Source organism: Protopterus annectens, chromosome 6.part0, assembly GCF_019279795.1.
Source record: "Protopterus annectens isolate FY-2018-M chromosome 6.part0, PAN1.0, whole genome shotgun sequence".
Taxonomy (NCBI): domain Eukaryota; kingdom Metazoa; phylum Chordata; order Ceratodontiformes; family Protopteridae; genus Protopterus; species Protopterus annectens.
This window is the reverse complement of record NC_056737.1, coordinates 512,455,175-512,481,646: the sequence shown is the minus strand read 5'-3', so window position 1 is coordinate 512,481,646 and position 26,472 is coordinate 512,455,175. Positions and strand designations below refer to the sequence as shown.

Here is a 26,472-nt window from a genome sequence, read left to right as displayed (position 1 = left end):
GAAACATGTGGGCTGTTGTCATGCCTGCATGGTTTTGGCCTCATTCTTTTAAAATATTAAATCATTTGGAAATGTCCTTTATGGTTGTGGATATTTATAGGACAGCCCTGTGGTTCTTTCTGTAGAGTAGTGTGGTTTGATACTAGACTTTGTTGGCTTTTGCTTTGCCTTTTGTTACTGGAACTGTACTGCCACTTCAAATGATGTCCCACAGGGCTGGCACTCATATACTGAGCACACGCTTCTGGACCTCTTATAAGGCTTAATATATGGAAATCACAAAAATGAATGATCTCATGGGATTATGGAAGGTGCAAAGGATAAAGATATACCATTCACACCTAAATTAAGCAAGTAGAACAGTGGCAAAAAGTTGCGGAATTCTTCAGATGGCATTTGTAGAATTGGCACATTCAGTTGTAATGTCCATGAGAAGGTAATGCATTCATCCAGTCTCCCCCGCTGTGAGTTCATTGCATCATCCTTTGGGGCGCTACAAAGTTCAGGAGGCCTATAGAACTGCAGTAGGAAATGACTAGAACAATAATGAGGTACTACATCAGGTCAAAACTGTAAGCAGAGACTAAAATCATGCAGTGAAAGCCCTTGTCATCATCTACAGTATTTGCTAATTTGTATTCAGTGTTAATGCTTGTGAGGCTGACCAGTCAGTAATTACTGGAGTCTGTGGAAGGGCTACGTGCCTCCCTTGTGGACTGAAGCTAAAACGGTCTGCTTCCAGATGTCACCCTGTTCAGAGCCTGAGGGGCTCCAGTGGCAAAACGAGACTGTGAGAATGGGGGTCTTCCTCCTATTTTTACCTACTGTACATAACCATGTAGCAGATTGAGGATCCATTTAGATTCCTGAGTCTGTATAAAGCTCTTCTCAGATCAGTTATAGAATACAGCACCCTGTTCTACAGCCTATTTGCATACCATGTGCTGCAATTGGAGGAGATCCAAAAGATTCCTGCAATGATAATTAAAGGCCTTCACTGCTTGTTATATTACCAAAGATTTCCACAGGAAGCATGTCTCATGTCTGACTTGTAGTCTTTCACTACCACAAGTAAGAACATATTGATCTGTTGTGGGTAGTGGCATTTATATTCTTTATTCAGTTTCTAAGTGGGATGAAATTTTGATTATTCTTACAGTTAGAACCAGGAAAACTCATGCAGCTGATCACTTTTAGGAATACCTAATGTGTAGAATAATAATTAACAAATACATGCAAACCCTCACTGTGATAACAATGTTTAATGCACAAGTTTTGTATACTAGATACATGCAATGAAGGAAAGCTTAATTCACGGTAAAAACTGTCATCATTATAGGTGACAGTAGTGAGACCTTATGTAACCATGTCTGAAAAGTGATTAACAAAAATGTTGTATTCTAGAAAAATATTGATGTGATAGAGATAGCAGAAGATAACCCCATCCACTCATCCTCCCTATACAATAAAATGATCTCACCCAAAATGACATTCAAAATCTTCACCTCTGTCCTTAGTAAGGTCAGAAATATCAGGTCCTTTTGACCGGTTGAGAAGTCAGGAAGCTTAATTTATGCATTCATATATAGCCCAGTGCATCCACTTAGTCATTTTAGTAAAATTTCAGAAACTGCCTACATCCCTGACATCTAAAAGCAGGTGTTGTAGCTTCAGTCCACAAGGGTGACATCTGGAAGCAGACTGTTTTAGCTTCAGTCCACAAGGAGGACCGTAGCCCTTCCACAGACCCCAGTAATTACTAACTGCTCAACCTCACAAGCATGTTATGCATGGTGAAGGAGAGAAGCAACATAAAATTCTTATTCAAGCAGACACCCAGTATGCTTTTGTCAAAAGTAGATTGTGTGTGCTTAACCTTGTGTTTTTTTTTTTTGTTTTTTTTTTTTTTCTTTTTTGAGAGTGTTACTGCTTCCTTGGAGAAAAGTTATATATCTGTTCATGCAGCTAAAGCATTCAATACTGTATCCTTTGATGAAATTACATATAAACTCAGGAATCTAAAGGTAAGTGAAGCTATAATATCTTGGATCCTCAATCTGCTACATGGTTATGTACAGTAAGTAAAAATAGAAGGAAGACCCCCATTCTCACAGTCTCGTTTTGTCACTGGAGCCCCTCAGACTCTGAACTGGGTCTGTTCTTTTTTGGCATCTTTTCCTCATGTATTGAAACTGACTCCATTATCTCACTCGTGAAATATGAAGATGACTACAAAATTGAGAGTATAATCCTTAACCCTACACACACATCTCCCTTCAAAGGAGACTTAACATTGTACAAAAAAAGTGCAGGAGAAATAATCTTGCCTTCATTGTGAAAACATGCAGCATGCTAGCATTTGCCAGCACACCCAGCCAGCTATACAGCTGATTGGCCACAACTAAATGTTGACCACTTAATAAAAAAATATAAAATCTTTATACAAATTAGATCTTTGGACAGCTGCAGTGGTGCAGCGGTTAGTGTTGCTGCCTCACAGCAAGAGGATCTCTGGTTCGATCCTCGGCTGGGGTGCCTTCTGTGCTAAGTCTGCATGCCCTCCCTGTGGTCGCATGGGTTTCCTCCAGGTGCTCTGGTTTCCTCCCACATCCCAAAGACATGCTGTAGGTGGATTGGACACTCTAAATTGGCCCTAGGTGTGAGTGTGTGCATGTGTGTGCCTTCTGTGGAAGGTTGGACGCCTGGCTGGCAACTCGACACTGTAAAACTCCACTGACAATCCACTGTGGCAACCCCTAACCGGTAAAAGGCGAAAGAAGAAGATACAAATTAGATCTTCAATTTAATACCGTTGTGACTACTACCATTTGCAAAACATATGGAGTTGTCTAGTTGATTCTCCATGAGGTTGAGAGCCCTACCAGAAGTAATTAACCTTCTGTATACAGCTCTTTTTAGATCAGCTATAGAATACAGCTATTTATCTTTGGGCTATCTTATCAAATTCTTCGATGAGACTAGTTGTACCTGACTCTAACATAAGGAACATTAGTCCACCCTTTACTGTTTGAAATCCTTTTTCTGAAATATCATCCTAGAGATCTGAACACAAGAGGACACTCTTTCTTAGAAAAAAAAAGTTAGCAGTTGTACCATGAAACATGACATGCTCATATCTCTGAGATTCCCACACCAATGGCATTAATCCCCTTATGAGTTAATCTGCATCCCTCAATCCATACTTCCAAGAAGGATCTAGATGACTAATTAAGCATCTGTATCCAGTATGGGATCCTGGGCACAAAAGTTTCTCACTGGCCATTAAGCCTTATGTTCATTTAATAAACTATGGCTCTGTGACTGGTACATATCAATATCAGTTTGGCTTCATCCGAGAGTATAGTTTTCTGTCTAAAAAATGTTGTCTACATCAGTAGATACAAACTGTATCTTCCTTTATGGTTGTAGTAGCTCTAAGATTTGCATTACATGTTGCATTAACAGTTTTTTTAGGAATATCTCTTTCTGGATGCTGCATTGTTTTGCACCTTATATTTCTGACTTTTAACACAGGAAAAGTCCACCTGTCATGGTATTTGAAGAATTGCTTTGCTTCTTTTTATCATTACAGGACACAGTGTTTAGGCGTCACAGTGTTTTTATATATTTGCGGATCAAATTGTGTTATCTATCATATTGGATTGTGCAGCTGAAGCATTACAGGGATGATGCTTGACCCTAGACTCATGGCTGACAATATCAGTGAGTGGGGGAGGTGACTCTTCACTATGGAGTATGTACCTGCTTGCAGTTACCTTCACTTTAGCAACTGTCAATAGCTGTAACAAGAAAGTACCCATAAAAGTCCATTTAGGAAGCGACAAAAAATAGTAATAACAATTCATCACAAATACTAACTAAATCAAAGTCCTGTCACTATACTCTGTATCCTACAGACTGCTAAGAGTTGTTCTATGTCTGGCATGCAAGGTATCCTGCAATCCAATACTAATGGATTTACTGCATATCACCAAGTCAAATTGCATCAGAAATACTTGGTTTAGGGATCTAATACTCTTCTGCAACATCATCAGAATGCTTTGGAGGGACACGTTTATCTTGCAGATAACACTGCTGCTCTGGAGCAGGTTCCCAATCCATGTAAAATAAAGCTCATCCCTGACCATATTCAAGCACATCTTGGATTTGTGGATTTAAAAAAGAAAATTTACCCCAGGACTGCCCCCTACACAGAGTCAGCTCCTAAATACTTGATCTCATGCATGGGTCCCCTCAAATTATTAATGGTATGATTCCAGTTATTCTCATTAAGGGTAATGTATAATTATCAGCTATTGTATAGGTAACGCCAATCTCTAACCAAATGGGATAGGTTAATATGAGCATGAAAAGGGAAATTGTCTAGGCTTAAAATGGTTCGCAAGGCCAGCTAACCTAGTACTTACCTATGAACCTATGCCAGCCATGAATGTAGGGTCAAGCATCCTACCTATCATGCTTCATGTTTTTTTTTCTGAAATTGTTGCACTTTGTTTGCTGTAGCATAGACTAGATTCAGACCTGTTGAATCTAGTTCTGTTTTTATCCATAACTTGAGCACTAAACCAGGCCATATTTTGTTGGAGAGGGTTCAACTGCACCCTAGTGGCAGGAGTGTGCAGTTAGAACTCATCTGATTGAAGGTTGCTGGAACAGGGCTCGGTTTTGAGCTTTTTTATTGGTTGGCTTGTTTAAATCAGTTTGCTCTCATTTGCTACATAAGCACCGTGTTTGCACAGGTTTGCATTTATTTGCGCATTGCACACTGCTGAGCAGCGGTGGACACCATTGCATTTCTGCCTGCAAATTTTCTCTTAGCACTCTGCTGGTATTCAATTGGTGAGTTTTTGTGTTTGTCTCTCACTGACAGGTGATACATTCAGTGAAGCTCCTGCAGTAACAACATGGATCCTACCCACTAGTCCTTTGTGTTTTTTGTCCATTTCTTCAGTCATCTACTTTACCTGGTCCTTCCTGTCCTCTCCCTGTTTTCTGACCACATCATCTTACCTAACAGACAACATGGGCATCCTGAGGAAATGTAGCAATTGCCTCATGTACACTGACAGCCCACTTCTTCTAGTCCACACAAATTCATTATGTGAGAGACCAGACTCTAGGCTCTCTTGCTCACCAGTCAGTTCATCTGATAGTAAGCAGGTTGTCAGCATGCACACTTCACCTCCTGCACCTACCAAACCAACAACACAGAAACCTACATATGCAGAGGTCCTTACCAGAAGCTTACCTAAACATCAGAGATATCCCAAACATAAACACAAGCATGATTCACATAATACATCCTCTTCAGAACATAGTACACATAATATATCACACACCAGTGTCTCACCAGTCAAGCTCCTTAGGCATAACACAAAAACAAACATCTCAGTCATACAAAGCTCAAATGTGAGACACACAGATGTCCCTCTCACCAGGTTGGATAAGGAAAAAGTCACAATCAGCTGTCTGTCAGGTGCCAGGATCCTCCACATCACACACACACTCAAGTATGTCAACAACAGGCACTGTTATGACTCTGTCTTAGTCCATGTTGGTGTGAACGACTTGTGACATACCTCACTGGACTATATGAAGAGAGACATGACTGAGCTGTCTGATTATGTGTCTCAGACAGGTATGTCCCTAGCCTTAAACAGAATTTTACCTTCACCTAGGATGATACCCCAGTGCAAACAAAAATGATTGACTTCAACAATTGGCTTAGTTTCTGGTGTCATTCAAAGGGGATCCAGTATCTGTCAGCATGGGATGATATGGTCAACAGACCTTGATGCTTTGCCAGAGATGATCTTCATCTGTCAGTCCTGGGATTTCAGTTACTGGATAAGGCTCTTGCCATCCCCATAGTGTCCTTTTTTAGGCAATGTCACAAGAACAAAATTCCTGATGTACAAATACCTACTAAAAACAACCTCAAGGTTATGCTGCCAAATGCTAGGAGTCTAAACCAGAAACTGCACTCACTGAAAGCAGTCCTGACCTTGGGAAGATGCTGACATATGTGCAGTCACTAAGACATGGTTTAAGGCTCCATAGAGTACCCCAGCTATACAAGTTTACATTTTCTTCCACATGTTGACCAGAGACTGAAGAGGTGAGAACTAAAGTAGGTGGTGTATCAATAGGCATTAAAGATAAATGCACCTCTAGATTTGTTAAACAGCAAGATTCCCTTCACTTACTTCAGGTGCAGTTGACTATAGGTAAGACCCCTCTTCAGGTCATTGCCAGCTATAGGACCCCCTCCATGATTCGGGACATCCACTTGACCTACATGGATCAACTTGAGTCAATCAAGATACAACTAAACACCCTGGTTTTTGGTGACTTTAATTACCCATCCATTGACTGGATAAATTATACGTGTTCTAACTCACTTGCTCAAAGGTTCTTGGACTCCGTTAACTCCAGTACCCTGAACCAGATGGTTGACACACCCACAATGGGCTCAAATATGCTGGAGCTTGTGCTCACTAACATGGGGGACCACTGTACCACCCCCAGCATGTGACCATCCCTGGTGAGATCTGACCACAAATCAGTCTCAGTAAAAGTAACTGTAACACAAGAACCCCCCAGCAACAACTAAACTAAAAAACGTATCCAATGCCAGTTCCAACCTCTTCCGTGGCAGCATAAGTAGCTTCGTACGCCCTCCCCCCACTGATGGAACAGACACCTATGCTGAGTTATACACCAATGCTTTGTAGGAGCACCTGTACAATTATAGTGACTCTGCCATACCTGATGGAACCAAAGCAAGATCTTCAAAGAAAAGCAAACCTGCCTGGTGGACAACTGCCATTAATAGACTATACAATAAGAGAAAGAAATCACTGTCTAAGAGTAGGAAGGAACAGTCTCAAATCTGGAAATACTCCCTCCTCAACTTAAGCAAATAAGACTCCTAGTGAAGTCCTCCAAAGCTAACTACAAATCCAAATTAGTATCCCTAACTAAGGATAACCACAAGGCATTTTTTTTAATTACATCCGTAACCTCAAAGTTAAGGCCCAGATTTGCACTGAACTCCTAGGTAATGGTACTACATATACAGAACCTGTGGATATAGCAAACCTGCTGGCTGACAGATTAAGTGAAAACTTCACTTCCCTGTCCCCAACACATATACCCCAAAGCATCCCTAACACCTCTCCACCATCTAGTACCTCTGAGGAGCAGGCCTTAAATGGCCTCTCCAAGGCCAAAAACACAGCTTCTGTGGGACCAAGCAACATTCCAGCTGTGTTCTACATGCCTTAAAACAGGAATTAGCATCACCATTGGGCACACTTTTCAATCACAGCCTAAGTACTAGCTTCATTCCCAGCAGAATGGAAAACAGCTACCTTCATCCCTTTGCACAAAGGGGGTGCATCCAAGGACCCCATGAACTATAGACTCATTAGCCTGACCAGCCTTATCTGCAAGGCCATGGAGCAAATCATCATGGACCTTATTAACAAAGATATAGGAAATCTCCAAACACTCGACCCCACATAGTTTGGCTTTGTCAAGGGGAGATCATCCCTGTTAAACTTGGTGGACTTCTTCAAGTCAGTCACCAAAGCGCTAGACCAGGGCAAATCTGTGCATACAGTCTACCTAGACCAAGGCCTTTGACACAATCCCCCACTCAGGCATCATTGATAAACGTACCCAACTGGGTATCAACCCATATATTGTCAAGTGGGTTGTAAACTGTCTCACTGACAGAACTCGTACGGTCAAAATAGGGGCCTCCACCTCATCCAGCAGACTTATAATCAGAGGTGTTCGACAGGGATCGGTTTTGGGATCCCTACTGTTAAGAATCTACTTCTGCAAAGTACAGGCCAAAACTAAAGGACTGTGGCTGATAAAGTTTGCTGATGACTGCAAACTGGGAGCAGTCATTGAAACCACTTGCAATGTCAACATCCTGCAAGAAGGTCTTATGCAGGCTAATGACTGGTGCCAAAGTCATGGTCTTAAACTTAATGCAAAAAAAATGCATTATCATCACCTTCAACAAGGGTGATGTTACTGCAAACTACCACATCAGTAGCAATACCCTTAACACACAATCAGTGGTGAGAGATGTGGGCACACAGGTCGACAGCAACCTTAACTTTGATCACCATGTCTCCACAGTGGTAAGAAGGGCATTTTATATTGCTCATCTCATAAGTAAGGGCATTGCCTCTGAAAAAAAAGTTATAACCCCCCCCCTGTACTCTTCCCTCATCAGGCCAATAACAGAGTACAATGCTCCCTTTGGTATGCTCCTTTCCAAACACCTGCAGCAGTTGGAGAGACCACAAAGGTTCCTTACAACGAAAATTCAGGGTCTTCAAAATCTGTCTTATACAGACAGACTGAAATCATTTTCACTTTACTTTGTGTCATACAGACTGCTCAGAGGCGACCCGTGCCTTGAGTATAGAACAATCTCTGGCCCAGCTTTAATGGAAATGCTGCACATTCGCAAGTCAAATGGCACACGGGTTAATCACTCAAAAGGTCTTAACCTGATATGTGACATCAACAGAACTTGCTGGAGAGACATATTTGCTTCACAGAGGTTGCCCCACCTTTGGAACAAGCTTCCTATTCATGTTAAACAAAGCCCTTCATTGGCTGTATTTAAGCATAATTTGGATGAATGGATGGGTAACCAGAATTTCACCTCAGGGTTCCACTTGTGTCCCTCTTGAATAGGGGCAATATATGCTGGTTTTAGTGTCTGCTTGAACCAGACATCCTTGGGAACATGGATTGAACATAGCTAGGCTTGTAAGGGTCCTGGGGCCCTTAGCCTACTAACCTCATATGATCCTATGATCCTATGATATGGACATTCTTCCTCACACAGCCTGAGAAATAATCCCAGTCTAAGTCAATGGAGAGAAAAGCCTGAAATGAGAGAAAGGGCAACATAGTGTTAAAAGTGTGAGGACACAGAGTACATTGTGGGAGAAAGAGGCCTTGGTGAAAAACAAAATCACATTAGTATTTTCTGTCATAGATTCTTTTATAGTGGAAGAATATAAACTAATCTAAATGCTTAGATTGTTACACGAGCATTGATAAAAGTACAAAAATCAAGATATAATAAAAACTTTTTTTTTTCCAACCATGGTAGTCCCTTAACTTATTTGAAAACAAAATAAAACACTTTTCCCACTTTTCCAGTTTCATTTTTTTGTTTTCCAGTGACTGGAGATAGAATATTAATTCACAAGTTACTGTATTAAATTGTTACATGAAGCTAGTAAGGTAACGGTACTGTTAAAGACTTTTGTTTGAGTATAGACAATCAGTCCTCTGAATTGACCTTACACCTGTTTACTTAGATGTAGTCCATGTTTGAGAGGCCAAATATCCTGTAAGTCTTTTTTTGTGATGAGGGTTGGTGGTTTATATATTTATATATGCAATAATTCAAAATACCCTGTGCATCACTGTTAGCAATACATACAGTATAGCAATACCTGTTCTCTAGAAAAGTTGTGAGTGGAGACAGGAAAGAGAAAATCATTCTAGTTGACATGAAAACTAGTCCTGTTACAGTCTATAATCGGATTCCAGTGCAGGATGTTTATTTAACAAAATAAGAAAGCACCCTACAGTGATAGCATAAAGGCCTGCCTGTAAAAGGGTAATGGCAGCTATCTACAGGGAAGAGCTTGAGTGGGCAAAAGCTTTGGGTGGCTGATTGTGGCCTAGCTAGAAATACTGGTGATTCAAAAGTATTCAGACCATCCTTCTTCTTCTGACTGATGAGTCATTACCCTATCATTTTTGATATGTCTGTACTTTTTTTAAAAAGCTAATTAGATGCAATGTCTGATCGATTTCTTTCTCATCTGAGAACCAAGTGCCTGCTGCCACAGTCATTGATACATGACATAGTGAAATATGTATGGCTTAAGGCAAGCCTCTTGCTGAATGTTTCTTCTTTGTTTCATCGTAAGATACAATGATTTGCACTGCAATTTGCTGTAGTTTGTGTCATATGTTTTATCTTTGTAATTATATACTTATTCAAGTTGTCTGACCTACACTGCAGTAATTTAAAAGAAAAAATTAAGGTCTTTATGATTGTTACTGAGAAAGTTTCTTTTACATTTATTAGCTACTCAGTTAAGCTCTAGTAGCCAGCTTTTACTTGCTTGACTGACAAAACAGCATGTTTATAACACAAAGCCATCTTGAAATATTAAGAAAAATATAAAGCACAGAACATAGCTGATATTAAATATGTGGCTATACACCTACAATACTTAATTTGTTGTTGAACTTTACTTCTAACCTTTTTAATGTTTAAAATGGCAGACTGTAGATGACAAGTTTTACACTGCTGAAGATCAGCAGTCCAGTAATCATTAACAAGGTCAATTGTACATCTTGAAATGGCAGCAAGATTGTTATAGTTTATGATGGAACTTACATTCAAAGCAGAATTTGCTAAGCTGTCAACGCAGTAGCTGCATCAGACAGGCTGTACTCTAGTGTGTTAACAACGGGTGGTAGTCAGTGTAAGCCTTAAATACAGAGAGCTTGACTACAGTATCACATCAGACAGGCTGTATGCAACTATCTTTATAGCTGTTTCAAATTAATAACTGACTTTAGTTCATATATACATATATATATATATATATATATAGAGAGAGAGAGAGAGAGAGAGATAGATTAATATGCTAAACAAAGAGAACAGTGTGCAAAGTATGGTAAAATCATTGGAACCTGTAATAATGAAAAAGTTAATTATTTTGATAGTTAACATTTGAATGTTACTCCCTACCCTGAAAAATTGATTCTGTTCTAATTACTCGTAAAAACACCGGAACTTCTTCTTTGATATCTAGGTTACAGTACACAGTAGCATCTCAAAGCAATAGCCATGATGTTAAAGGCAGTACAACAGCTCTCACCCTTTTTATTTCATATGGAAGGGAATAATATGGATCAGTTCCTCAAGGAAGACATTGGGGAATTCGTAGCTGTTTGTGAAGTATGCAAGACAAGTGCAATCTCCCGCTGGCACTCACTCAAACACACGACTTCCACATCACACTACACACTTGACCACTCACTCAGATTAGCAACCCATATACTTCTTGTGTTTTTAATCACTGACTCCAACACGTGACACCCATACAACACCAATAGCAGACACACACACACACATACAAAATACTCACTGACACACTACAACACTCACACACTCAATTATTATCTGCAAATATCTACCACAGTCATATTCAATGACATTCTCCTAACACATACACACACACACACACACACACACACACACACACACGCACACACACACACACGCACACACGCACACACACACACACATTACTGCAGTACATCTAGCACCTTTCATATTAAAGGAAATAGTTGCTGTATATAAGAGAGAAGCAGATCTAATGCAGCACCCACTTTTGTGAGTATGTATACTTAACCAGTATATATACTTCACAAGAGATTTCATTCAGCCAGTGGGCACTGACATCTTAACCATTGATTAGGTGATTACTGATAATTAGGATAGCCAATAAAATCAGTCTTACACCTAAAACAAAACACATAATCTGTCCAAAAGTAAACATATGCAATTAGCTAAGTCACTTAAATACAGCTAAACCATAAAAAATAAAGAAACAGAAAAATAATTATCTGATTTTCATACAGAGTCAGTGAAAATGACCACCAAAATGAAGTAGTCTTTAAGACTTGTGTAGGTAAAACAAACAAACAAACAAGTGACAACACCAAAAAATATCCATTTGTGCATTTTCTGTACCTACTTTATCCATTTACCTATTTAAGGGTTGCAAGACATTAGAGGCTATGATACTATAAGTAATGAGCAAAGGATTAAAAGTAATCCTGTATGGAACACCACTCTTTTACAGAATGTGCTGTGGCAGTTTGAACATTGACATTTCACCTAAACATAGACCCTTGGGACAGAGTATGAAACTGAAGCCCTTGTCAAAAAACAACATGGACACAGGAGTATGTACAGCTTGCACAACATAAGACAACTCAGCCAGGAAACAAACCAGAAAATTAGGAACTGTGAATCAACTGTGCCAAACACAGCACCACTGTGTCACCTGTTCATAACAGAATAATAAAAAAAAAAACAAAGATACCTTGACTGTCGTGTGTGTGGCATTGTCAGGACAGTCCTCCAAATAGTATGAGTACAACTAGAGATTAATTTGCCAATAAATGTTTTGGATATAAGAGCAGTACTTCTAGCTTTACAAGCTTTTCAATGTTTCCCATTCACATGGATAACATGGCTTGATCTTGTATGTGCAAGCAGGGATGAACGTGCTTCTAAACCCCCAAATGAGAGGCCATGCAAGTATGGGAATGTGCTGTGTTCTCAAACAGCTTTGTGGTAAAAACCTGTATCACAGACTGGGCAATTCTTTGATATGCCTTCCGATGTAGCACAAATGGTACATAATCTTGTTAGAGGCATGGGGAATCTTTTGGCACTGGAGGAAGCATTGCTGTGATCTTTATGCATCCCCGGCCAACTCCAAATGAAGCAACATTTTTCCCTCATCATTCTTCCATGGTTCTGGCTCGGGGATGCTGTAGTTCAGAACTGGAACTTAGTATTAGTTTATACCTTCCCATTCCTATTAATTCAATGATTCATCCAGAACAACAGACCTAATAAGTCCAATAATATTCTCATAGTAACCTTTTGGCCCTGGCAAGTTAGTTTCCCTCTCTTGTGGCCTCATCCTCTGGAGAGGTTTCTGCATCCAAGATCCTTCAGTACTCTTCTCAGTAACTTATATGGGAAGCCTCATCGGTGTCTGCACTTCTTTAAACTAACCACTAGGTTTCTTCACTTTCATTGATGGCTAAGCATGCTACTGATTTTTGAGTTGAGGACTGAGGGACAAAAAAGTTCTCATCTTTGAGGACTGAGGACAAAAAGAAAAACCCCTCTTCTCCTCTGTGTTGAAGACTAAAAAAGAGGTTCTTTCCGATCTATAGGAAACACTTGCTACAGTTTAATTACAATACATGGAGGGCTGAAGCATTCCAGCCCTGACTGCAGTAGTGGCATTTATTTCTGAATGCTGATGATGTACTACTGAGTGATTGGTATTTATCGACTGGGCTCCTTAGCACCTTATACCTGGTGTGCTAAGCCAGTCTTAGAAGTGTCTTCCTTATTATGCCTTGCTTAAAGCATGCACTGCCTCTGAGCAGCTTCTGTGCATACTTTTACAAGTCACTATAAACTGAATGTGTTGCCAAAGGGGTGGGTCTTCATTAAGGGCTACCATTTTGCATGACAGTCTTTCATAACCTCCCAGGTTGTTATGGCATTAAACTGTGTGGAATTTCAAATATGTTTAACCTAGCTGTTTTTGAATTTGGGAATATAATGTCCTGTACCATTGTCTCTGAACAGATTTTTTTCTGTAGACAAACAGCCAGTTCAGCATATTAGTACACTAGAAATATGAAGTCCTTAAAAAGACTGTATTAAAATCAGTTTGTCTTCCTTTGAACATATCTAATTAAGCTGTTGTAATTTAGTTAAAAACTGACATAGAAACAAAATTCAGCAGAGGACGTAGCCACTGTGTGAATGCTGAATATAGTTTCAGAATCCTAACTCCAAATAGGCTGATTTTGAAATATCCTATTGAAGACACTTTGTATGTACTTTTTCCCTTCATGCGTGGAAGTGCCAGCCATATTTCTATTGTGGAATTATTAGTTAAAATGTCTGTCAGCTGAAATGACTTTACATAATACGCAAGTGTGGAGATATGTGAATTGATTTCTTGAAACATTGTGCCATGTGATGTTGTAACATAGTATAGCATGCAGCTATAAAAACTAATTTTTTTTTCAAAAAGGGTTTTGCTGCAAACTCAGAGTGATATCATATGTACTTAAATAGTTATTATGTTTAAGTGAGTGTTAAATGTAAACAGAGTAGCCCATCATATGACTGTCCATTGGGCAGTTCAGTAGAATTTTCAAGAATACCCATAATTTCTTATACCATTTCTATCATCTGTCTTCCCTTTCTGCATACCTTTTTGTGTGCTTGAATGGCAGGGACCATCTTTCACTGTAAAGGTGATACGACCTGCTCAGGGACATTGCACACGTGCAAATGCAAGGGGCTGGGGAAAAATAGGTATCCCCAGGTGTCCCAGACTGACCTGTAAAAACCTTTTTCCTCCTGCAGTACAGTTCACAAGTTTTGCAATCTGTTAATTTATTTTTATATATTTTCTTTTGTTAACTGATTAGAGGGACCATTTATAGCCCCAATCTGAGTGAGTACAGTAGACAAAAGATAACAAAGTTGACATTTTTAATTAATCCATGCATGTAATATTAATCTTTCACAACCTTGGTAGATATAACCACATATATGTCTTTCTTATTGCCCATATAGTTCATAGGTTCATAGATAGGTACTAGGCTATTGGCCCTATGGCCTATACATGCCTAGCCATAATGATTCCCTGACTATTGCTTACCACAAATATTTACTTTCCTGGACCCCTGTCTAGCACTCACCTCAGGCTTCGTGCCCACAGAGTGGCACACAGCTACAGTCATCCCACTCCAAGTACACAGGGACTTAACATTGTTTAACTGAGAATGGCAGCGTATCCCATAATCTAAGCAGGCATTGTTTCACAAAACAATACCTCATTGTTTATATTTAGCTTTGCTGGCAAATTGCTTTACTTGATGCTAGTCCCATGAGCTTTGTGTTCTAGGCTCTCTGTTTCAAAAAGAAACGGGTCTGACTGTACACTGATCATAGGAATCACTGAAAATTCAAGGTGACTTAGTATTGTGACCATTTATCCTTTGCCATACCCACTCTTTCTTGAGGAGTGTTAGGCCTGTGAAGCCTGAAATGAATTTGTGAATACCCATCCAATCATCCAGGTTCTGTATGAAGGATGACAGTGTATCATACTGCATAATTTGCAGGGGGAGCCTGTTACAGAGGTGGGGGAAGGCAAAGCATGATGAACCTACCTCTCCACAATGTTTCAATTATATGCTAGTTATGACTTGGATCTCTGGTTCTGGTATTGGAGATGCTGTTTAATTTGTTGAGATACATGAGATCCAGGACCACTGTGTCTGTAACTCTATGGAAGACAAGGCATACATCTTCCTTCAGCAGTCTAGAAGACACTGAATAAAAGGATAATGATTCCCATCTTTTCTGGTAGCTTACAGTTTTTAATCCAGTGGTCTTCTTTAGGAGCCTCCAGAGTCCTTCTTGTTTTTGATGTGTCAAGTGAGGTACATCCCAAATGGGGCATTGTATTTAATAATTGGTCTCATCAATGCTAAGTGTAAGGGACAGCTCAGTATGATGTTCTCTTGTCAATTAGCTGCACTAAGCAGAAGGACTTCCTGACTACTGTTATTATATGATGACCAAGGGAGAGGGAACTATCAATCCTAGTTCGTAGATCTCTAACAACATTCCCATTTTGAAGTGAGGTATTGTCTGTGCTATATGGTGGGGAAGGGGTTGTTTATAAAATGTGATGATACTGCATTTTTGTATTTTGCATTTAGTTTAGCTTATTTTTTAAACCACATATTAATGACTGCAAGTCTGATGAGACACCTGCCACCTACACAGTGTGAATTCTGTCTTTTACCCAATTTGCTATCCATCTTACTACATAAAGATTTATTTGTAACATGCCAAGCTTACTAACTATGCTAGCATGGAGGCCAGGTCAGTTTATGCCTCATGGACAGCATGACCACTTTCAACAGCCTGTATTACCTCCTTGAAGAAGTTAACTGAAGTTCATCATGCTTTGCCTTTCTCCACCTCTGGAATAGACTCCTACCTGCAAATTAAGATGGATCTACCCTTGACAAAGCCAAACTGCTCAGAGTAAAATCTGCTGAAGTTTTTGACATCAGTGTGTCAAGTCAGTGATAATATGTTCTGTGACTTAGCAATTAAGGCTCTTCAGGCTGATGAGCCTTTAATTTCCTGGGCTAGTGATAGGGTCACCCTTATGGAGTAGTATCACTACTGCTGTATGCCAAACCTCAGGGATAAAGCCAGTGGCTAAACTCAGGTTAAATACTTTATTGAGTGGTTCTACCAGGACATGTGTAGGACTGTTTATTAAACAACCAGGTATATTATCAGGTTCCATGATGTAATTTTGGTCCTGGAAAGCACCTTAAGTACATGTTGTTTAGTGAGGATGGGGTATTTGAGAGATCCAGGGATAAGTAGGCTTTGGATAGTCATGTCTGGGGTAAACTTTGCACTGTATTTGCTAGTATGTTGCTAGAATTTGCTGGATCAGAGCAGATAGTACCATTTTGAATAAGTTGAAGCAGTGTTGGGTATTAGCTTCCTAGTGTAGCTAAAGAAGGATTTGTAGTAGCTCTTGGCTTCAGATGCTGTGTTCGTGGTCTGCTTTAGTAGACCTAATAGCATTTTTCAAGTTTTCAGTCAAATTTCAGATATTATCCTTGATACAAGGATCTTCTGATCTACTGTATACTTTATGGAATTTTTCTTTTATTGTAGAGTTTATTTGTTAGTGGACTACCAGGGTGGTTTGTTTTTAATTTATATTTTTATTTAAATATGCCTGGGACTGCTCTATAAATTTTCCTAAATTGGCACAATGGCATAAAACTCCTTTGTAAAGCTACCTGATGTGGCAATGATGGCATTGTTGCTGTCTTTATCAAAGAATTTGATGAGATTAATAGATTTGATATCTCTGAATTCTGAGATAATGATTTCAGAGAATTTAGAGATCTTGAAGATGAAAGTTACTAGTTTATGATCAACCTTAACCAATGAAGCAGATAACAGTGCGACAGTTTATGAAGAAGCTATATTCATAAGGACCAGCTCAAGAATATTATATCCTACAGTGGGTTTATTAACAATCTAATCCAGGGAAATTTGATTTATTAAATCTAAGAAATTGTTTATGGAGAGTTCATCGACTATATTTAGGAACCTCACATGATTTTCAGAGAATATTGAGGGAGTCCTGTAAATGGCTATAAATTGATAGTCTTGTTTGTTGTGATCTTGATGTCAATGAGTTCAGTTTTCAGGTCTCTGAGAATCTGTCCAGATGTGATATGGAGCCTAGCAAATATGGACACAGTTGCCATCAGATCTGAAGGCATGGTAGGTACAAAGCCCAACTATGGAGTTAGTACTTTCTGAACATTTAAACCATGTTTCAGTAATTACATGGATAGGGATGCATTCCGAACATAGGAGAGCCTCAATGTTGGTGGTTTATTACTGAGAGTTATGACGAGTAGAGTCACCTTAATGTGGTCCTGTTTGTATGATATGTTAATTGCAATGGGATGCACATTAGATAGACCTTGGTAATTTCTTTAATATTAGAACATTTTTATATGGATTTTAGTAAGATTATTCAGTTCTGTGAATTTATTCAGTGAATGCGCATTGCATGAAACATGCAGAAATGAAAAAAAGTGACCATAACTGTACTAGCAGTGAGGTTGCAGAGGCTTGAAGAAACAGGAAATATCTGATGTGGTATATAGGCGAAGTCACTCCATATCTGCATTACTATGCACCACATATGACAAACAAACTTTTGATGAACTTTTAACACAAAATCTTTAAATTCGTAGGTCAGCAATTCAGCAAGCAAACATTCATCATTGAAAATTCCAGCAATGGACTACAAGTAGGAGCATCTGTCTTGATGAAGGTAATAAGATAGAATATAGGGTTGTAGTTTTGTAAGGAGGAGTAGAATGAATTGGGAGTGGGGTGTCTATTATTAGGATGGTTTTGGGGAGAAAAAAATGCATTGGCATAAAGATGCAAGTGTTTTCTTTCCCTTGAGGCAGGCAGACTGTGGTGGTTATGTTTAGCAGAAGAAACAGGAGCTGTGGAAACAGCTTTGCCTATCCATCACTGAGTGTTTTGCTTTATTAAATTGAAGTTTCAGTGATGTAATTCTCCAGTACTGTAATTCAGGCTATCATGTATGATGAGCTGTTTGCACCCTTAATAAGCTTTACATAGTGGCATAAAGTCTACACAATCATGCCTGGCAGCAAGGTTTTAGAAGGCCTCCTGGCATGTGAATTTAAGTGTGATGTTTCTTTGAATTCTGTCCAGGTATTGAAGCATATTGCCAGTGCACCTCACAGTACAATAGTGTTGTTTTGGGAGGTATTCCCCATAGTGGTAAATCTAAGTGTTTGCACTTTCCAATCCTTTCCATTTTCTTATCAGAACATGGACCAAGCTGTCTTGATGAGTATTATTGCTGTTTACAGTCTGGGAGGATCTTGTGGAAAACTTTCTTAATTTATAAGTTTTCTTATTGTCGTGAGCAATATTTCCTTCTGCTTTGAGGGTTACTTGTAATGTGAAAAGAAGTGCTCGTAAGATGGAGGCACCACTCACTTAAATTAATATTGTCTGAGTTTTGGCAGAGGACATCCCTAGTTGAATACATGCTGGTGCTTTAAGAGCAAAGTCTTACACATCTATTCATGTGTCTGAGTACCTTGCATAACTTTTTTCTGTATGGCAAATTTATGCATGTATGTTTGGGAGGTTATTGGCCTTTAAAAGATCTAAAATGCAGCCTGTAATGGTTTATTTACATTTTTTTTCTTAGCTGTGTTTGTTATGTACTGAGGTGTGCATAAAGTAGCATTGATGGAGTTTACCTGGTTTCCAGCAAGTCAAGTGTATGTAAATAGGTAGCAGGTGTTTCATACCCTTGTCTGTTGGATTGATCTGACCATTCATGTCTCATCTTTAATCTATAAGCTGCATTATGAGTCTATAACTGAGCATAAATGCTGTATCAGAATCAACAGGAGGTGAGGCTCTGGTGTGATGTAGTAATATGAGTGGATGTAGAATAAATGCAAACCAGTTTAATAATGTCTTTCTGCATTGTAGTTTTGGGCTATAATTAGTTAATTTCACTGTTCTTCCATGAAAAAATTGCCTTAGTAATTTCTGTCAGTATAAATGTGCAAAATTAGATTGTCCTCCATGTTCATCAGCCAGTCGTTTGTAATTAAGTGGGTCACTGTTGACGTGGGACAGCCTCTTTTGAATTATTCAGCCCTACTTCCTAGTGAATGCTGCTGGATATAACCCATTCTGAACATGGTGAGTCATTATTTTACAAGCATGCATACAAAATAAGGAAAGAATTATTATAAAATGCTTATCTTCTATTTAGAGACCCAGTAAATATCAGGTTTTTCATTTAGCATGCTCATGATTGTTTAAATTGTTTTGGCTTTTAGCAAGTGGATCTGTGGTATTAAAAATGTTGATTGCTGGTGCATTAGAGCTTAATTCTGTGAAGCAGCAGTTTCATATGCTGTTGTTAACTTGAAAAAAAAACTGAAGAGTATGTTTGATGCTTTCTGCAAAGTTAGAATGCTAAAGATCTCTAGAGCAGTTTATGCTAACAGTTTATCCCAGAGAACTTGGGTATAATTAATATGACACCAAAAAGCAATCTCTGAATGCTTGCCTTTAAGTGTACCGGTAACAGCACATTTTCTCTTAGCTTGTGGCAGAAACACCATCAGCAGTGATTATGTATAATTGTGTTTTTTATAGCTTACTGTCCCCCTGTACAATCGGTTGTAGGCTTTGTTTACTGTTGCATTATTTAGACTGTATATTGGCACATCATGCCTTGCTGTGCAGAAGGATCTGCCCATTTATGGTAGAAAACAGGTTTCATTTTTGTTTAAAAAAAAAAAGAATTGTTGCCAGTTGCTTTTCTTGTTTTCAAAAACAGCAGACCCAGTTCTTGATTTTGCAAAATACAAGAAATTAATTCAAAAATGTTTTTCTTTATGGTATTACAAAGAGAAAATATTTGTCCCTGGCATATTGCAGGCAGTTAAATGTCCCTATTAAATGGCTGCACAGAATGAGCGACAATGACTTTGACAGTATGTTAGATTTATGTTTGTATGCAGTACAGTAATAGATGTATTAAATTAATGTTTACTGTAACTGATGTATTAAGTTAAATGTTTATCCAGTTAGTACTTTCTCCTATGGGTAAATGTGTTTGAAAGAGAATTCTTTATTTTCAGTTACAGAGTCAGTATTTGGTTAACTTTCTCCCTGTACATGCATGCACAACCCCCCCCCCCCCATTTTAGTTATGCAATATTCAGTTAGCCTTCTTCTATTTTTGGGGTATTCTAGCACAGCACATATTTATTTATTTCATTTTGATGACAGGTAGATCTAACTAGACCTGTGAATTATTTTTTGGGGGAGGAAAAATGCAGGTTGATGTTTATACTGACTCAGAGTTCTGACCACAATCCTTGGGAAATCCTTCCTATATTCTTTCAATAAGTGTATTGAGATCATTAACATTTACAGCTACCACCAATGCAAGCAGAGGGAGCCTAAGTTTATTGTCTCATCAATACGATGGCAACTCAGGTGTGCAGCACCCCTTTATACTGCACTGCAGTGTAACTGTTAGAATATGACCTCAAGCACCTGGTGTGGGGGCAGAATTCATAAGCTTCTGACCTTCTTGGAACCACAGATGAGATGCTGCCTTCTTAGCCAATGACACTGACTGAATTGTGTATGCTTGCCCTTGACACCAGGGTTATCATTTTGACTATCAAGAACTGTCATTGCATCTTTAAAGCCTGTATAAACTGCTATGAGAAGAAATGCATTTTACCTCATATTAATTTTAAGCCATTAGAGGGCACCTTAGACATGCAACATCTCCTTCACTGTACATTAAAACATAAGAATAGGAAGGTCATCCCACTCTCTGGGTCAGGTATCACACACTTGTTACAGCCACAGCTTTTTCTTTCCTTTTGGAACCAAATATGAGTATTCACTATGTTGAAAACTTTGTATGCACTAGCTTTGAGGTATCACACGCTTTCTGAGTTGTAGCTGAAATATCACTGACACCTTACCAGTATGCTTATTTCTCATGTAATGAATCATTCTTGTTCAGTGGCTGGGAGGGAGTGGAAATATAATCGCTAACACCTTTCTCAGTCATGCATAATCAAAGTGTTCGGAGTAGACTGTGCATCCCACCTGACCCTTGTGACAATCACTGTGGGGAAATTCCAGATATTGTAATGCACTTAATCTTTATATTTTAGATGATGCTTTGGGAAGACTTTAGATTTAAGGGAGCTGCTCTCCTTACAGCAAACTGACATTAGAATCCAATGTTTGTATCGACTTGAAACTTATTAATTTTAATTAAAACATTTGAAAACCTCTAGAAAGTTGACATCATGCCTAGCTACTTTAGGAACAACTATTTTAAACTTATTTTCTCTGAAATGAAATACCAGTGTGACATAGAGGTTTATGGCGTGGTATATCTTGTTTCCTGTTACCCCGGTAACATTTGCTCAGAAATGAGCATAGGTTGTCAGAAGACATGGGCTTTATTGAAGAATAAAGGATTCTGTCAGCTCTTCTTTCTCAAATTCCAGGAGCTGGCCATGACAAGCTCATTCTAAAATAAGATGAAATAAAAAACAGATGTTATGTCAGAAGCATGGGATCGGAGTTAGGAATTTCATAATGGAAACAAACATGCATTCATGTGCAAGTGTTTGTCTTTGCAGTAGTTCTGACAGTAAAAAAAAAATAAAGTAAAAAAAATCCTGAGATGCATTAAAGTGATATTACTCCCTATCTTTTCTGTCTTTCATGTGTATCATTATTCCCAGCTAGAATTTAATAATCTTGCTCTTGATCTTGCCTATTTTGAGTAGTTTCTTTGGGGTTACTATATGATAGACATAAAGTTGAGCAGATGGTGAAAAGTGCAAAGGGGGACAGGTCTGTTAAGGCCAGCTGCTTGAGTAGCCTTTAGGGAACAAAAACTGAAATATTAAGGTTGCCTCACAGAGCACAACTGTGACAGTGCTTTATTATGTAATGTTGTACTCCTAAAATATGAGACGACAGAGCCATTCATCTCCATGTTGTTTATTTAATACAATATAAATGCATATTGCAGTGTTGTTACAAATCACACCATTTTCAGCAATACTTAAGGAATATATTATGAGCCATTGTAAGAGATGAATGGGACAGTTTTAAGAATTTATTGCTTAGCTTGGTAAACCTACACCACAAAGTATCAGCATACCATTTTCATGTAGTTTGTAGGTATTTATCACCTTTAAAAAAAGACAACTCCTATTAATGAGATTGCCATGCCAATCCATGATGAAGCACAAATTTGTTGCCTGTGTAATTGTATGCTTCATCAGAAATCCAGATTGGAGGTGTTTTTTGAATAATCATGTTAGCCATTTCACCATTTACATGTATATCCCATTTAAGATATTTATCATGAAACATCAACAGTTTGTTTTCAAAATGTTAAAAAATATATATTTCAAACAAGAAGGTTTAACTTTGTATACTAGAACTGTTTCAGTGCAATATGACATATAGTCAGCTGAAAACAGTTTAGCTCTTTCACCGTAAGTTCATAGGTTCATAGGTAAGTACTAGGCTATCTGCCACTGGGCATTTATAAGCCTAGCCACAGAGTGATGGCTTTCGCCTCCCCATTAGATTAGTAACCTGGGCCTCTGTCAACAGGGCTCCTGAAGTGATCCCAGGTTAGAACTTATGCTTACCCATCCACTCATCATGATTTCTCTTGAAGAGGGTCAGAGAGGAGCTCTGTTGAATATGGATTGGGATTCTATTCCAGAGTGAGGGGAGTCGCTGGGACAGGAATCTATCCCTCCAGCATGTCCTGTTTATTGTTGTACATAGGTTCAAGTCGCTAGAATGAGTGATTCTCTCGTTTTTTTTGAGATGAAGCATGTCCATTAGTTCAGGGTTTGACATGGCCCTATAGGTCAGGCATAGGTCACCTCTGAGCAGACGGTAAGCGACTGAGAAGAGCTGGAGCTTTTTTAGTCATGCTTCATAGGGTAATTGTTTAAGGCCCTTAATCCTCTTAGTGAGGTACTTCTGTGGTCTTTCTAGTTGTTGCAGGTGTCTAGTGAGGTACATCCCAAATGGGGCATTGTACTCTATTATGGGCCTAATGAGTGAGGAGTAAAGGGGCACAATCACCTCCTTGGATCTTGATGAGAAACCCTTTGTGATCAAGTGTGCCACATAGAAGGATTTCCTGACTATTTTGGCTGTGTGGTTCTCAAAGGAGAGTATGCTATCTACTTGGGTACCCAGGTCCCTAATTACTTCTTCTGTACTTAGTGGATTCCCATCTATGTGGTAGTTTGTAGGTACTCTGTTTTTCCCAAATGGGATTACTATGCATTTTTTGGCATTTAGCTTGAGGCTGTGACTTTGACACCAGGTGTTTGTCTCTGTGAGACCCTTTTGCAGGATGTCTGTGTCAGCTGGCGAGTCAATTATTGCACCCAATTTACAGTCATCTGCGAACTTGGTTAGCCACAGTCCCTCCACCTTTGCCTGTACTTCGGAGAAGTCCCAGGACTGAGCCCTATGGGACTCCGCTTGTGACTGGTTTAGAGTCAGACATGGCACCTGCCACTCTTACTGTGTGGGTTCTGTCTGAGAGCCAATTGGCAACCCATCTCGTGACATAGGGGTTAATATTTAAGCTGGTGAGTTTGTCTAGGATTCCTGAGTGTGGGATGGTGTCGAACGCCTTAGCGAGGCCCAGATATGCTGTGTGGACCACCTTCCCTTCATCTATAGCCTTGGTGACTGTTTCGAAGAAGTTGACCAAGTTCAGGAGGCAAGATCTGCCTTTAACAAAGCCGAACTGGGTGGGGTCCAGTGTATGGAGGTTCCCAATGTCCCTGTTAATGAGCTCCATGATAATGCATTCCATAGCTTTGCAGACCAAGCTAGTCAAGCTTATAGGGCGATAGTTCCCAGGGTCAGTTGTGGCACTACCTTTGTGGAGTGGTACGACTGTTGCTGTACGCCATTCTTTGGGTACATAGCCTGTAGAGAGGCTGAGTTTGAATAGTGATTTGAGATGGGGGGTTAGTTCATTTTGAAGCTCGTGTAAGACACAGCCTGGGATAGCATCTGGTCCCATTGATGCTGTGTTTTTGGCCTTTGAAAGGGTTGTCTTTACTTGTGTGTCTGAGATATTTGGAGCACCACATTCTTCTGGGATGGGTGCTAGCCCCTTTGGTGGAGAGGGGGGGGGGTGAAGTTTGCACTGAACTTGTCAGCCAGGATGTTGGCAATATCGGTTGGTTCAGTGTATTTATGGCCATTATGCACTAGCTCGGAGCATATCTGAGAGTTTGCACCTAGACTCTTGACATAGTCAAAGAAGGCGTTGTGGTTATCCTTAAAGTCATTGGCTATTTTTCTTTCGAAGTTGTCCTTGGATGATTTAATGAGGGAGGGCAGTTTTTTACTGATGTTAATCAGAGATGCCTTCTTATTTTGGGATTTTGTTCTATCTTGCAGGAGTTTCCTCCTTCTGTTGTAAAGTTTGTTTATGGCTGGGGTCCACCAGACTGGCTTCCTCTTTTTTGAGGAGTTGGTCTTGGTTTTACCTGGGATGGCTCGGTCCATGCATTCTTGAAGGTGTTCATAGAATGCACTTGTAAAGGATTCTGCCGATGGGTCATCATTTTCCATTTGATTGGGAGCTTTGAAACTTCCCACCTCAGTCTTGAGGAGTGTGAAGTTGGCTTTAGAGAAGTTTTTTACCTTGATTTCCTTGACTTGAGTGCGTGCATTTTGAGGTTTAGACTTCTGGCGTTGAGCAGCATTACCCTCAGTTTTTGTTTATTATTGTTGTTTATAGAGGTGGGTTTGTCTTTTGAGCCTTGCCTAAAAAGGCAGTATTGGGGCGGCAAGAGTCTTGGCCAGTATTCGAAAGCCCAGGGGCGACAGGTGTAAGCCGTCTCTGGTGAAGCAACATGGCTTGTCAAGCATGTCGTCCCAGGCTGACAAGTACTGGATCCCCTTTGAATGACACCAGTATTTTAACTAATTGTTGAAACTGGTAATGCAGAAGTCAAAACCACCAGCTGAAGCAATAATCCACCAGCGAGATTGGAACAATTTATTCGCACACTTACAAAAATAGATTCAAAAACAGAACAATGAGACAAGCGCTTTCGCCTGGTATATTCCAGGCTTTATCAAGTCTAACAACCGGAATAATTACACCAGGTTGTTTAAATAGTGTAAATTAATTGATCACCAGCTACAAATTAGTGTTGCTCATCTTCTTTTATATTTAACCCCTAGTAAACCAGAAACTAAAAAACATGAATATAGTCAAAAGACAAAGACAGACACAACTATAACTGAATGAATTCAGTTAAATAATTTACAATTAATATGTTTTAAAAAACAGAGATATGTCTTAAAAACAGGAATGATTATTAAAATTTCACTAAAATAGTTGTAAAATGTGTTACTGTCATTTTCAAAAAATGTTGACAACAGCTAAATCCATGTTGAAAAATAATAACCAATCTTTACTTTTGATAAAACCTCCACATGTATGCTAGTAACAGTGTAACAAAATAAATCGTAGAAAACCAGGCAAAATGAAAATATAAATAAAAATAAAAATAAGAACAATCATAGATGATCGAGAATTTGGGGAAAATGTATGTTTATAATCTGGCCCTTCTAAGTCTGAGCACTGAACCTATACTAAGTAAACCATTAAGCCCTGGTGGTTTTCCTGCGTCAAGCTTGAGCTGCCAGATTAACTCCCTAAACTCGAGTGTGGATTCCCAATCTCCCCCTCTAATGTGTGGGTTAACCTGTTCAAGCACCATAAAAGACAATTTGAAATTGGGACATTCAAGAGAATGCTTGTAAAAGGCATTACTTTCCTTTTTGTTATCAATTTCATATGCATGCTCATATAACCTCTTCCTGAATTCACGCTCCGTTTTACCTACGTAGAAACATCCGCAGGTGGAGCATAAACCAATGTAAACGACACCTTTGGTGGCACAAGAAAAATGCCCAGATGGCTTAATATTGATGTGGCGTGCCTTTAAATACATGTGATGGTCATTTATGACTAAAGAACACTGTTTGCAGGCACCACATCTGTAGGTGCCGTTGACTTGCCGTTGTTTCCCGGTTTTTGCATTATATCTTTTCTCAAAAATTTCCTTTAAATTCTGCCCTTTTTTTCTGACGAAACTGGGTTTACTTGGTATGAAATGCTTAAACTCATCATTATTTTGTAACACAAACCAGAATTTTTTGATTGTACTTTCGATTTGTGAAAAATCATCAGAGAATGTGTACACAAAATTTTCCCCTTTAACTGTTGAAACTGATTATTTTTTCTTCGTATGCTGGCATCATTTTGGGTGAGGGCAGGATGTTACTCAGAGTCAGAGTCATAC

The 26,472-nt window shown here is 39.2% G+C and overlaps 1 protein-coding gene across 7 annotated transcripts in view; it reads left to right on the top strand.

Moving 5' to 3' along the window:
- FAM110B (family with sequence similarity 110 member B) overlaps positions 1–26,472 on the top strand; it is a 731,362-nt gene that overhangs the window by 649,029 nt on the left and 55,861 nt on the right. The window contains exon 4 of one of the 7 annotated variants that reach the window (XM_044074230.1): positions 17,737–17,816. The exons of the other annotated variants lie outside the window; for them this stretch is intronic. The gene's annotated coding sequence lies outside the window, so the exon portion shown is untranslated. The remainder of the gene's footprint in view (positions 1–17,736; positions 17,817–26,472) is intronic. 7 annotated transcript variants of the gene reach the window in all.